Raw genomic sequence first — 13,009 nt, 5'->3', positions numbered from 1 at the left:
GGGGTGCTGTCAATGGCAAATCACGATGACAACGGTGGGCCCGGTAGATCCCGCTGGTGGGCTGCCTCCGCTGCCAAAAAACACTTGGCGGGGTAGTCAGTAAATCCCGCCCATTATTTTATCAGAATTAGTTTGAGTGGACCAGTAAATATGGTTAAGATCAGATGAGGCGGGGGGGGTCAAATGGCTCCCATCACTCCCCTCTCCTCATTTGACTGCAACAAGTTTTTGTTTGAGAAGGATATACTTGCCAATCATTAAAGAATCAATTGACCAAGTTTTCTAGAGTTTAACAAAGAAAAAAACTGATCTATGTTAAATAATAAAGTGCACCCCTTTCTCTCTCACACACACAAATACAGATACAGAGTTGTTGTGGAGAATAGGCTGACCAAATTAGAGTTCATTAAAAATAAAAAAGGAATGTACAGTTTGTAGTCTGGTGACTCAGCTGACTTCCGATTTTCCTTTGATTGTCCCAGTGTTTCTGACTTAAAGGTGGAGCCCACTGATTTGAATGTTCTTCTGGAGATGGGTTGAATCTCTTTTAAGCCATCTCACTTTGCAGCATAGGTGTCCCTGGAGGGTCACAGTCAACCAACAGGAATCAAAGCTTTCCAGGTGAATTGGACATTCTGAATTCTCCCTCAGTGTACCTGAACCCGGCACTGGAATGTGGCAACTAGGGGGCTTTTCACAGTAATTTCATTGCAGTGTTAATGTCAGTCTACTTGTGACAGTAAAGATTCTTATTATTAGCTGAGTTGACAGGAGGAATCACACTTGGGACTTCTGTCTCAGCTACTTGTCCTCAGTTCCACTAAGAAAACAGGTGCTTATAATATGCAAAGCGTTAGCTTGTCATGTGACCTTCCTATTCTAACTGCTAAGGGAATCCAAATAAGGTCATTGTTCATGCATACCAAGGGCCACTTGATTAACTCATATCTGGAAATCTATCTTAGTCAGGATCCCATTGTCCCAGTGATGAGTGTTAATGGTCCATCTCCAATAGTTGAATACCTTCGGTGATTGCCAAAGGTGCCTTGTTAATGAGACAGGAATTGTGAGTCCATTACACATCGCTAAAATCATTGTCTTTGATGGGTTTTGCAGACAGAATGTTTCCATTTCACTGAATTGGAATGTGGAATGTATAGTAATTCAAATTGGGCTAGCCATCATTGACTGTGATCTCAAGTCACCCTTTGTCTGTGTGTTTTAAAAAAGTTTGTTTTTAAAATTTTAATTTAATGTTTCCAGCCGGTGGATTAAAAATCATGATTTGACATAAAGCACCTCAGTGACAATATTTAAAATGAGAATTCCTTTACTGATTTTGTTATGGAAGGAATTAATAAACATTAAACATTACCTTACCAAAAAGCTTCAGAAGTGGAACACTTATGAGAATATTTTGAGCAAATTTACAAAGATAAATACGTCACTTAAAGAGAGAAGAATTGACATTTGAAGGGCAGCCACTGTTATGTCGTCACACAGCCCACTAATTCATGAAAGGTCCTTTAAATGCTGAAACAAAATTATTTTTTTGATGGTGGAAGTTGAGGGTTAAATAATGGTAGGGGGCACCCAGAGAACAACCCTGGTCTTTTTCAAACAGCAGCATAGAATATTTGCTTTCCACCTGAACAAGAACAAGTGACCTCACTCCAAAAGACATCACCTCACCATGCTGACAGCATTGGGGAGTCACCCTAAGATAATATAATAATAATATAATAATCGCTTATTGTCACAAGTAGGCTTCAATGAAGTTACTGTGGAAAGCCCCGAGTCGCCACATTCCGGTGTAGTTCGGGGAGATAAGTAAGCTTGTAAGATACGTACTCAATTCTCTTTAAATGTATTCACCAATACTGTCATGATGAAGACATAGCATTCAACCCACACAAAGAAGGATTGACATATGGAAAGCAAAGAAGTTGCAGGTGCTGGAAATCTGAAAGAGTGAATGAATATTCTGGATACACGTAGCAGGTCAGGCAACATCTGTACAAGAAAGTTAACATTTCAGTGGTGGACATATTGTCTAAACTGAAAGATATTACCGATGATTGGCATTTAAGGAGAGCCAGAACAATGGAGAGGGAAAGCAACACACACATGGATATACAAATTTTCCCAAATATTGGCCGGTAGCAGGTGGTAAGTGGTGTCAGCAACTCTCTCTGCCACATTGTTCTGGACATAGAGAAAAAGTAGCAGGTCCCATGACATCATGCTGGCTGGGTGGGCTCTGATTGACCCTGCACCGCTAACAACTTAATTATTTGAAGATCAGTGTACCATTTTAAAAGACCGCCCAAGTGCACCAAAGTTCACTTGTAACTGTTTCTGCGCCTACCCCGCCCCGCCCCACCACCATCATATAACCTCTTCCTGCCACTGCCCAGTCATAAACTTCTCCCCCTGAGCGATGCACTCACCTGAGATCCTTTGGGAGGTTTGCTCATCAGATGCACGACTTGGGAAAACAGTTAGATTTCCCCCTGATCTTCCCTCATGCCGACGCGAATGGATTTTCTTATAGGGGGTGATTCAGATGTAGAGGCCTGATAATGATTTTTAAAAACAATAAATTTAGACCATCCAATTATTTTCTTTTCTCAATTAAGGGGCAATTTAGTGTGGCCACTCCAACTTCCCTGCACATCTTTGTCTGTGGGGGTGCGAACCACGCAGACACGGCGAGAATATGCAAACTCCACACGGTTAGTGACCTGGGGCTTGATAATGATGCACCAATGTATGGATATAATGTTCCGGATGTTGAACGTTAGGGAACTCATTATGACACTGGGGCGGTGGGGGTGGGGAGGGGACAATCACGTCACACTTTTATGCTGGCGTGAAATGCACTTTGGACATCTCTCAGGATTTTCCAGTCCCAAATTCAAACCCACCCGCCGAAAACAGTTCCACCCAGTGCGGGGCGTGATCTGAAACGGCTATGGCCGAATACTCCGTTCCCTCCACTTTCGGGATCAGCGCCCTGCCCAGAACAAAAAAATCTATCCGGGAGTAGGCTTTGTGCACGTGGGAGAAAAAAGAAAATTCCCTGGCGTACGGCCTGGCAAACCTCCACGGATCCACTCCCCCCATCTGGTCCATAAACCCCCTAAGCACCTTGGCCGCAGCCGGCCTCTTTCCGGTTCTAGATCTGGAGCGATCCAGTGTTGGGTCCAACACCGTGTTAAAATCCCCACCCATTATCAAGCTTCCTACCTCCAGGTCCGGAATGTGCCCCAACATACGCTTCCTATCCAGCATCATCCCAGTTCGGGGCGTATACATTTACCAATACCACCCACGTCCCCTGCAACTTACCATTCACCATCACGTATCGACCTCCATTGTCCACTACAATATTCTTGGCCTCAAACGACACCCGCTTCCCCACCAATATTGCCACCCCTCTGTTCTTCGCATCCAGCCCCGAATGGAATACCTGTCCTACCCATCCCTTTCTTAACCTGACCTGGTCTGCCACCTTCAAATGTGTCTCCTGGAGCATGACCACGTCTGCCTTCAGTCCCTTTAAGTGCGCGAACACTCGGGCCCTCTTTACCGGCCCATTCAGGCCCCTCGCATTCCACGTTATCAGCCAGATTGGGGGGCCTCACCCCCCCCCCCCCCCCTTGGGCCTTGGGCCTCCTCGCCAGCACCCGATGTGCCCCATCCAGCTCCAGAGGCCTCGGAGGGGCCTCCGCACCCACCAGCGACTCGAGCATCGTGCTCACATATGCCCCGGCATCGGCCCCCTCCACTCCTTCAGGGAGACCCAGGATCCAAAGATTCTTTCTCCTCGACCTGTTCTCCAGGTCTTCGAATCTTTCTGCACACCTTATGTGCAGCGCCTCGTGCGCCTCCAACTTCACCGCCAGGCCCAAGATCTCATCCTCGTTCTCATTGACTTTTTTCTGCACCTCCTGGATCTTTACCTCGTAGGCCTTCTGGGTCATCCCTAATCCTTCAATCGCCGACAACATAGGCGCCAGCATCTCTTTCCGCAGCTCCTCATAACAGCGCTTAATAAACTCTTGCAGCTCCGGCCCGCCTTCCACTTTATCTCCGGCCTCCGCCATCTTGTTTTTCTTAACTCGCTTCTCTTGTTGCTCCAACGCCGCTTTGTTAGCCGTTTCACTTCTTGTCCGTTCCATTTACAGTGAAGGGGGACCTTGCTCTCCCCTTCCCACACGGGACATCTTCATAAAATTCCCGTTGGGGCTCCTCTGGAGAGCCCGAAAGTCCGTAATCGCGGGAGCTGCCGAATCATGCGGCTTAGCTCCGCATCGCCGCAACCGGAAGTCTGCGATTTACATATTTGGGATCAATGCAAATTCTCAATTCACCGGAAGGTTTTTTTACACATACCATGGAACTGACCCAGTCGGTTGGTTCGTGACTTTGGAAATCACTCCTTAGTTCTGGAGGTCCTGCAGCTGCTGCTTGAGGCGGTCCTTAAAGGGTGCTGGGACCCTGCGAGGTGCGTGCACCACAGGCGTGGCATTCTGTTTTAATAAGATCTTGTAGGTGGCTGGGAGCGTGCCCATGCCCTCGAAGACATCATGGTGCTGGTTGATAATGGCGTTGAGTTGCGCCCTGAAGTCGGTGTCCTGAAAGGCAGACGTGTCAGCAGGAGAGAGAGAGTGAACTCTCTGAACTAGGTTCAACAGCTTGCATCCCTGCGCGCCAAGCAGGGAGGCTTACGAGGAGCCCACGATTTCAAAGGGAAAGATGGCTTTGCGTGACCTGTGCGTCACTTCAAGTTGGCATGAGCCGCTGGCAGCAATAGCATTGCCTTTGTAATCTAATAGCTGGCAGGCTGATGGAAGGATGGCTGGTTTGACACAAAGGCTTTGGAGGTCCGACCGCGCAAGGAGATTGGCGGAGGCACCAGTGTCCAGGCGGAATCGTATTTGGGACCGGTTGACCGTCAGGGTGGCACACCACTCATCGTCCGGATCGATGCTGTATACCGATAGAGGCTGGATTCTTTGCTTCGGGGTCACCTGTTCTTTGTAACGTAACTGACTTGAAAAGGTGCCTTCTGGTCCTAGTTGTCAATATCGGGTAGTAGGTCCGCATCGGACTCAGTGACCATGGGCTGAATGGCCCAGACATTCCTACGAGGCTAGCTGGAGCGATATGAGTTGGCAGGCTGAGCTGATCTGCATAAAGCAGCATAGTGGCTAAGTTTGCCACATCTCAGGCATTGTCGAGATTTGGCAGGACATTGCCGTTTTAAATGGACGGAGCCACAGTTGCCGCACATCGTAGCGTCAGTACGTTCGCTGCGCCACTGCGCATGCGCGGTCATACGTGGTGCACGCCTGCGCATTACGTTCGTCGACGTCGCCGTCCCCTCGTTTGGTGCGCACAAGCGCGGGAGTCCGCGAAAAGCACGCAAAATGGCCGCCCTCATCCAGGCTGAGGCCCTGGAGTTGCTCGATTGCTTGGACCCGTTCCGCCTCGTGGGGACCTTGCCACGCCGTTTCAGCCACTTGGATGTGGGAATACTGACTGGTGGCGTTTTTGTGTAGCACGCAGGTCTCGATGGCAGTCGCTAGGGTGAGCTGCTTTACCTTGAGGAGCTGCTGGCGTAGGGGGTCCGACTGAACACCGAAAACGATCTGGTCGCGTATCATGGAGTCGGAGGCGGGCCCGTAGCTACAGGACTGCGCAAGGATGCGGAGGTGGGGGAGAAAGGACTGGAAAGGCTCATCCTTACCCTGCAAACGATGTTGGAATACATAGCGCTCTAAACTTTCATTCACCTCTATGCTGCAGTGAGTGTCAAACTTGAGGAGAACCGTCTTGTTTTATTCTCTCACCAGCAAAGGTGAGAGAATTCAAATGTGGATGGCATGGTCCCCGGCCGTGAATAGGAAGAGAGCGATCTTCCAGGTGCCCGAGGCATCCACCCGGTCTGTGGCTTCAAGGTAGAGCTGGAAGCGTTGTTTGAATATCTTCCAGTTGGCCCCTAGGTTACCGGTGATGCGGAGCGCCGGCGGCAGGCGGACGCTGTCCATTTTGCAGGATGACTATATGCTGGTGGAAGGCAGATCCCTTGCAGGTATGTCTAAGAAGTTCTAATATCCCTCAACTCCTGGTATCATGATGTGTTGGGTGCTCGGGATCCGTGGAACACATACAGGCCACCAACACTTAAAATAGTGCAACACTATTAAGTCAGAAACTGTTAAACATACTTTCACTGTGGGTTAACACGATATTAGATTGAACTAAAACCTATGCCTTGTCCTAACCAGTCTATGCACTCAGCACATGGTGAAGATCTGTGTTGCAAGCTGTAAGCTCTGTCCTACTAGGAGGCTGCATCTCAAATGAGCGGGAACTCTGATGCCCCTGTCTTTATAGTGCGTGTGCTCTAACTGGTGATTGGCTGCGGTGTTGTGTGTGTTCATTGGTCCCGCTGTGTGTCCATCAGTGTGTGTATCTGCACCATGATATACTGGTGTATATTATGACACCGACTAGTAGACCAAATGAAGGACGATTTTCGGAGATGGGACGCGCTTCCGTTGTCACTGGCTGGGAGGGTGTAGACGGTGAAGATGACGGTCCTCCCAAGATTCCTGTTTGTATTTCAGTGTCTCCCCATCTTTATTCCTTTTTTAAACGGGTCAGCAAAGTGATCACTGGCTTTGTTTAGGCGAGTAAGGAAGGTAATGCTTGAGCGGAGTCGGGAGAGGGCGAGCTGGCGCTGCCAAATTTTAGTAGCTATTACTGGGCGGCGAATATAGCCATGATCAGGAAGTGGGTGGTGGGGGAGGGGTCGACATGGGAGCGTATGGAGGCAGCTTCATGCAAGGGCACCAGTCTGGGGGCGTTGGTAACTGCGCCTCTGCCATTCCCGCCGGCACGGCACTCCACCAGCCCCGTGGTGGTGGCAGCCCTGAGTGTCTGGGGGCAATGGAGGAGACATTTTGGAGCAGAGGGTGCATCGGTCTGGTCCCCAATCTGTAATAATCACCGGTTTGCCCCGGGAAGAATGGATGGGGGTTCCGGATATGGAGGAGAGCAGGGATTGAGAGGATGAGGGACACGTTTATAGAGGGGAGCTTTCTGAGTATAAGGGCGCTGGAGGAGAAGTTTGGGTTGGCGAGGGGAAACGGATTCTGGTATCTGCAGGTGCGGGGCTTCCTATGTAACAGGTGTCAACCTTCCCGCTCCTACCGCTAAGGGAGATTCAGGAAAGGGTAGTTTCCAGAGGGTGGGTAGGAGATGGGAGCGTCTCTGACATTTACAAGGAACTTATGGAGTCAGAGGAGACGCAGACCGAGGAGCTGAAACGCAAGTGAGAGGAGGAGCTGGGAGGAGAGATAGAGGATGGTCTATGGACGGACGCGTTGAGTAGAGTCAACACGTCAGCAACATGTGTTCGGCTCAGCCTGATACAATTCAAGGTCATTCATCGGGCTCACAAGACAGTGCTCCGGATGAGCAGATTCTTTGGGGTGGAAGACAGGTGTGCAAAATGTGCGGGAGGACCAGCGAACCATGTCCACATGTTCTGGACATGTCCGAAGCTTAGGTGATTTTGTCAGGGGTTTGCAGATGTCATGTCCACGGTGTTAAAAACAAGGGTGGTACCGAGTCCAGAGGTGGCGATTTTCGGGGTGTCGGAAGTCCCGGGAATCCAGGAGGAGAAAGAGGTAGACATTCTAGCCTTTGCCTTCCTGGTAGCCCGGAGACGGATACTATTAGCTTGGGGGGACTCAAAGCCCCCGAAGTCGGAGACCTGGCTATCGGACATGGCTCGTTTTCTCTGTCTGGAGAAAATCAAGTTCGCCATGAGAGGGTCACTGTTAGGGTTCGCCTGGAGGTGGCAACCGTTCATCGACTTCTTCGCAGAAAATTAATCGTCAGCAGAAGGGGGGGGGGGTGAGTTTAGCTTAGAGTAGGGGGTTAATAAAGGTGGGACCTGTAAGGAAGGGGCGTGGTGTATAAACATGTGGCTTTTGCACTATGTTTATAATTTCATGTACATTGTTTATTTTGTTGTTACAATACCAAAAATACCTCAATAAAATGTTTATTAAAAAAAAACATCTGGTTCACTCATGTCCTTTAGGAAAGGAAATCTGTCATACTCAGTCTGGCCTACATGTAATTCCAGATGCACAGCAACGTGATTAACATTTAAATGCCCTCTGAAATGTTCAATGCAAGGGCAATTAAGGATGGGCAACAAATGCTGGCTTTTCCAGCTATGCCCACATCCTATGAAGGAATAAAGAAAATGTGGCCAGCCCCATCTTTTGCAACATGAGGAACCTGCTGAAGCCAATGGCAATTTGAATGGCTCATCCATCCCACTGCCAGGGGAACCCATGGCGTGGGTCCAAGATCCGGCTGGCCGTGTTTACGGAGCAAAGTCTATGCACAGCTTGAAACAACGGCACCGTAAACATGGTTGATCAGCTTTATAATCACTTCAAATTAACAACTGCTTTCTGAGAATAGCTAAACTAAATGGAGTACGTATTATCAAAACTAAGGACTCCACAATGATTCACATCTATGCACATATTTGTCTCTATATTCCTGATTGATTTTTTTCTCTTCTTGATGTCTTTAATTACATTTGATGATTGTTACAGGATTAGGAGCTTTGAGGAATGGAAGTTCATTTTTCCTATTGAACAGGTGAGACCCACAGCCCACTCAGGTGATAGAAGCATTTAAATATAGATTATTTGGGATGGGATCTTCCCAGATTTGCAGTCTGCTGTTGTGCCAGTTCATGGAAGAGCGACCAGCTGTGATGGCTGTCTAAACAAGGGCTTTGGTGACCAGATTCCGAGGGTGGACCTGCTCAAGCCCCTTTGAAGCCCATGCTGAATGACAATTCCATAACAGGAAGCTGTCAGACTGGGGAAAAGGATGTTTTATTAGTCCACCACTTGTTACTGCCATATGGCCCATGACAAATGGTGGATTCTGTAACTTTGTTTTTCTCACACAAAAGCTGCTCAGGGATGCAAAGTTTTACTGCAGAGAATTGCAAAATCTGCCTGACTGCGAGCATTCTGTAACAAACTGCATGTGATTTATCGATATACTCTAATTGTTGTTTTTTTTTGCTTTTGCTGATTTTAATACTTCATAACCTGACTTATAACTATTGTCTAAGAAATATTGTCTGTCAGATTGTTACTTGCCATTAGTCAGGGTTTGGGAATTACTGATTTTAGTCTACACATTGAAGTGAGCTGGTTAATTGATTACCCCGAGCATACAATTTCCCAGGTTAGTTTGTCCAGGTTAGTTTGTCCACGAACTCAAAGAAGCATCAACTTCCCAGACACTCGGCCTTTTGGCTAAGGTGAGTGTGAGGTCAGGTGTAATGCCTGGATCTGGTATGTCTCTCTTGCGGGGACCATGAATTGGATTCAATTTGAATTGGTTTTTTGAGCAGGCAAGGAGCTGGATTAGGGGTTTGCCCCTGTAAACACTCTGAAACTCTGATAAAGTAATAAAGAAAAAATCAGCAGCACTCCAAATCATGATAACTAATTTGTCCCTACAAATTTGCATATAAAGTATTCTGAAGGTATAAAGTTGGAGAAATTAGAATTAAATATCTATGTTAGCAAAGGTGTAAATACAAATTGATCTGGGAGGGCAACGTTTTAGTTTAAAAGAAACCTGACAATGTTCTTAGGCTGGACCTCACTATAGTAAACGCAGAAGATGGTCAACGGCCCACACTTGGATATAGGAAGTTTGATTTACTTGTGATTTTTGATGGGGCAAATTTGAATTGAAATGGATCTTGTGAGCGAACTCTCTGATCTGTAGCTCTGTTTCAAATGTTTATTGCATGTGATTGACACCAGAGAGTACGTTTAGCTCTTTGACTTATCCTTCTTGGGGCAATGGAGCAAATGCGAAAGTTAATTTCCTATCAAGTGTTAAGAACCGTTATAACTGGGGAGATGTGAAGATCAATGAGTAAACCCATTTCCTGAGTCATCAACACATTGTTTGTTGTGACGGCTTTCAGATGTTCAAAGGGACTCCTTCTACATCAAAGCAAGAAAAAACAGACGATCCAGGAATAGTTCTTCAGCCTTCAGTATCGATACCATTTGTATTTCAATTTGGAATGTAGATGGGAGCTCCAAAAATATTTATTATAATAACCAGCAGATTCTAATTCCTGACAAGAACTGCAATGATTCAGTTTGTTTTTCCATTTACTTTTAAATATCTTAGATATTATGTATGTTTGGTTTTTGTTCTGCATTAGTATTCAAGTGCCGCCTTGTTTCTGTATATTACTTGCTCTGTAAATAAATTAACCTGTGTACATTGGTGTGTTACTTTTCAGAGGTTGTAGCAGAGTCACCATTGTCCAGAGAATGATACACCATTAATTGTTAAACCTCAGCCCAGTCACACTGTGAAGATTAAATGTACAAGTTTCAGTTCAAAAGGGATTTGTGGAAATTAACATCTGGCTGTGACCATCAAGGCTGGGGGAAGGGGTGTAAGTGAATGCTCTATCATGTTGACTAAAGTGGGATAACTATCACCCAATGATCAAACAGACTGCTTAATGTTTAAATTAACCAAAAATACCAGTCAACAAATGTCACCAACGCAAAGAAAATGAATAGGGAGTGTGAAATGGTTAGTCCACTCCCAAAGGAAAGCATTATGGACACGAAGCTGAAATGCATCACGAAAAGGAGCATTGCAGAAATGATGCTGAACCAAAGGGACAACTGATGATAAAGTAAAAGCCCAAAGCACAATAGTGCAAGCAACAAAGCAGGAACAAAATCACTGTACCATCAGATTAGCAGGGCGTGGATGCATGACTGAAAATTTAATGATTCTCTGCCTTTTGGCGAAGATCAAGTGACAGATCAAACCCCAAATTAGGTGCAGTGTCTCTTCTTGACAGCTTGTATCTAGTATATCTCTCATGAGGGGACTATGAATGGATTTGATTTGAATTTGAATTGTGTTTTTGAGCAAGCAAAGAGATGGATTAAGGGCTTGCACCGTCAACTCTGGGCATTGGCTTTGTAACTTTAAGAAAATAATTAAATTTAACTTTGAAAAAAGACTATAAAGATAATGAATGAGGTGCCACATGATTTGACCCATGATACTGAAAAATACTAACTTGAAGGAATTGTTAAAATGGATTTTAAGGGCATTTTGAGATGCTGGCATGCAATTAGAGATAGGAGCAAAAAGGTAAATAGTTGAGGCCCTGTCACTTAGTGATCAGGTCTTGAGTCCTCTGCCCAAAGGCAGGTCCTTGGTGATTATTTGCTAAACCTCAACAAAGTGTCATGGTTTGTTTTAACTATGGGTAGGGCGAGACATCAGCCCTGAATCTACCTCAGCCAGAATGAGAAATCAGATCCTGTGTTGTTGGTGTCAGTTTATTCCACATACTAGCCATCTAGCCAAGTGAGCTAACCAACTCACATCACCTCAATGATCAGTTATATAGTTCATTTACATGTGGCGATACATTTTTTTAAAAATATATATTTTATTAAAGATTTTCAATCAGAAAGCATTTTCCATTTTTACAACTTTGTAACAAAATGTACATTGACCGTTATTTAAACAATATATTAAACTAACAACACGTGCAGAAAAAGAACAAGAAAAGAGAAATAATAATACTGAAAAAATAAATATAAACAACTAGCATGGAAAGAAAGAAAAGAACACCAAAAAAAAACACCGAATACACCCCCCCCCCCCCCCCCCCCCTGGGTTGCTGCTGCTGTCTTTCCTGTTTTCCCTTATCGCTCTGCAAGATCGTCAAGGAACGGTTGCCAACCCCTGGTGAACCCTTGAGTCAAACCTCTTAGTGCGTATTTTATTCGCTCCAATTTTATAAACCCTGCCATGTCGTTTATCCAGGCCTCCACGCCCAGGGGTTTGGCTTCTTTCCACATAAGTAGAATCCTTTGCCGGGCTACTAGGGACGCAAAGGCCAAAACATCGGACTCTCTCGCCTCCTGCACTCCCGGCTCTTCTGCAACCCCAAATATAGCTAACCCCTAGCTCGGTTCGACCCGGACCCCCACCACCTTTGAGATCACTCTTGCCACACCCACCCAGAACCCTTGCAATACCGGACATGACCAAAACATGTGGGTGTGGTTCGCCGGGCTTCCCGCGCACCTCCCGCACCTATCCTCCACTCCAAAAAATCTACTCAGCCTTGCTCCCGTCATATGCGCCCTGTGTAGAACCTTGAATTGGATCAGGCTAAGCATGGCACACGAGGACGAGGAATTTACCCTACTTAGGGCATCTGCCCACAGCCCCTCCTCAATCTCTTCCCCCAGCTCCTCCTCCCATTTACCCTTCAGCTCCTCTACCATCGTCTCCCCCTCGTCTCTCATTTCCCTGTATATATCGGACACTTTACCTTCACCGACCCATGCCCCCGAAATCACTCTGTCCTGGATCCCTTGCGCCGGGAGCTGCGGAAATTCCCTCACCTGTTGCCTCGCAAATGCCCTCACTTGCATATATCGGAAGGCATTCCCAGGTGGCAACCCGTATTTTTCTACCAATGCTCCCAAACCCGCGAACGTCCCGTCCAAGAACAAGTCCTTCAACTTCCCAATTCCTGCTCGCTGCCAAGATTGGAATCCCCCATCTATCCTCCCCGGGACGAACCTGTGATTGTTCCTTATCGGGGACCACACCGAGGCACCCATCACTCCCCTATGTCGTCTCCACTGCCCCCAAATCTTCAAAGTCGCCACCACTACTGGGTTTGTGGTGTATCTTTTCGGGGGGAACGGTAACGGCGCCGTCGCCAGTGCTTTTAAACTTGTTCCCTTACAGGACGCCATCTCCAGTCTTTTCCACGCCGCCCCTTCTTCTTCCCTCATCCACTTACATATCATAGACACGTTGGCGGCCCAATAATAGTCACTCAGACTCGGCAGTGCCAGTCCCCCTCTGTCCC

General features: G+C 46.8%; 1 protein-coding gene across 1 annotated transcript in view; it reads right to left on the bottom strand.

Moving 5' to 3' along the window:
• Positions 1–13,009, bottom strand: part of LOC140393837 (protein FAM107B-like) — a 61,417-nt gene that overhangs the window by 23,210 nt on the left and 25,198 nt on the right. The gene's annotated exons all lie outside the window — the stretch shown is intronic.

This window comes from Scyliorhinus torazame, chromosome 17 (genome assembly GCF_047496885.1).
Source record: "Scyliorhinus torazame isolate Kashiwa2021f chromosome 17, sScyTor2.1, whole genome shotgun sequence".
In the NCBI taxonomy this organism is placed as follows: domain Eukaryota; kingdom Metazoa; phylum Chordata; class Chondrichthyes; order Carcharhiniformes; family Scyliorhinidae; genus Scyliorhinus; species Scyliorhinus torazame.
Note: the sequence above shows the minus strand (reverse complement) of the source record. Positions and strands in the feature narration are given on the sequence as shown.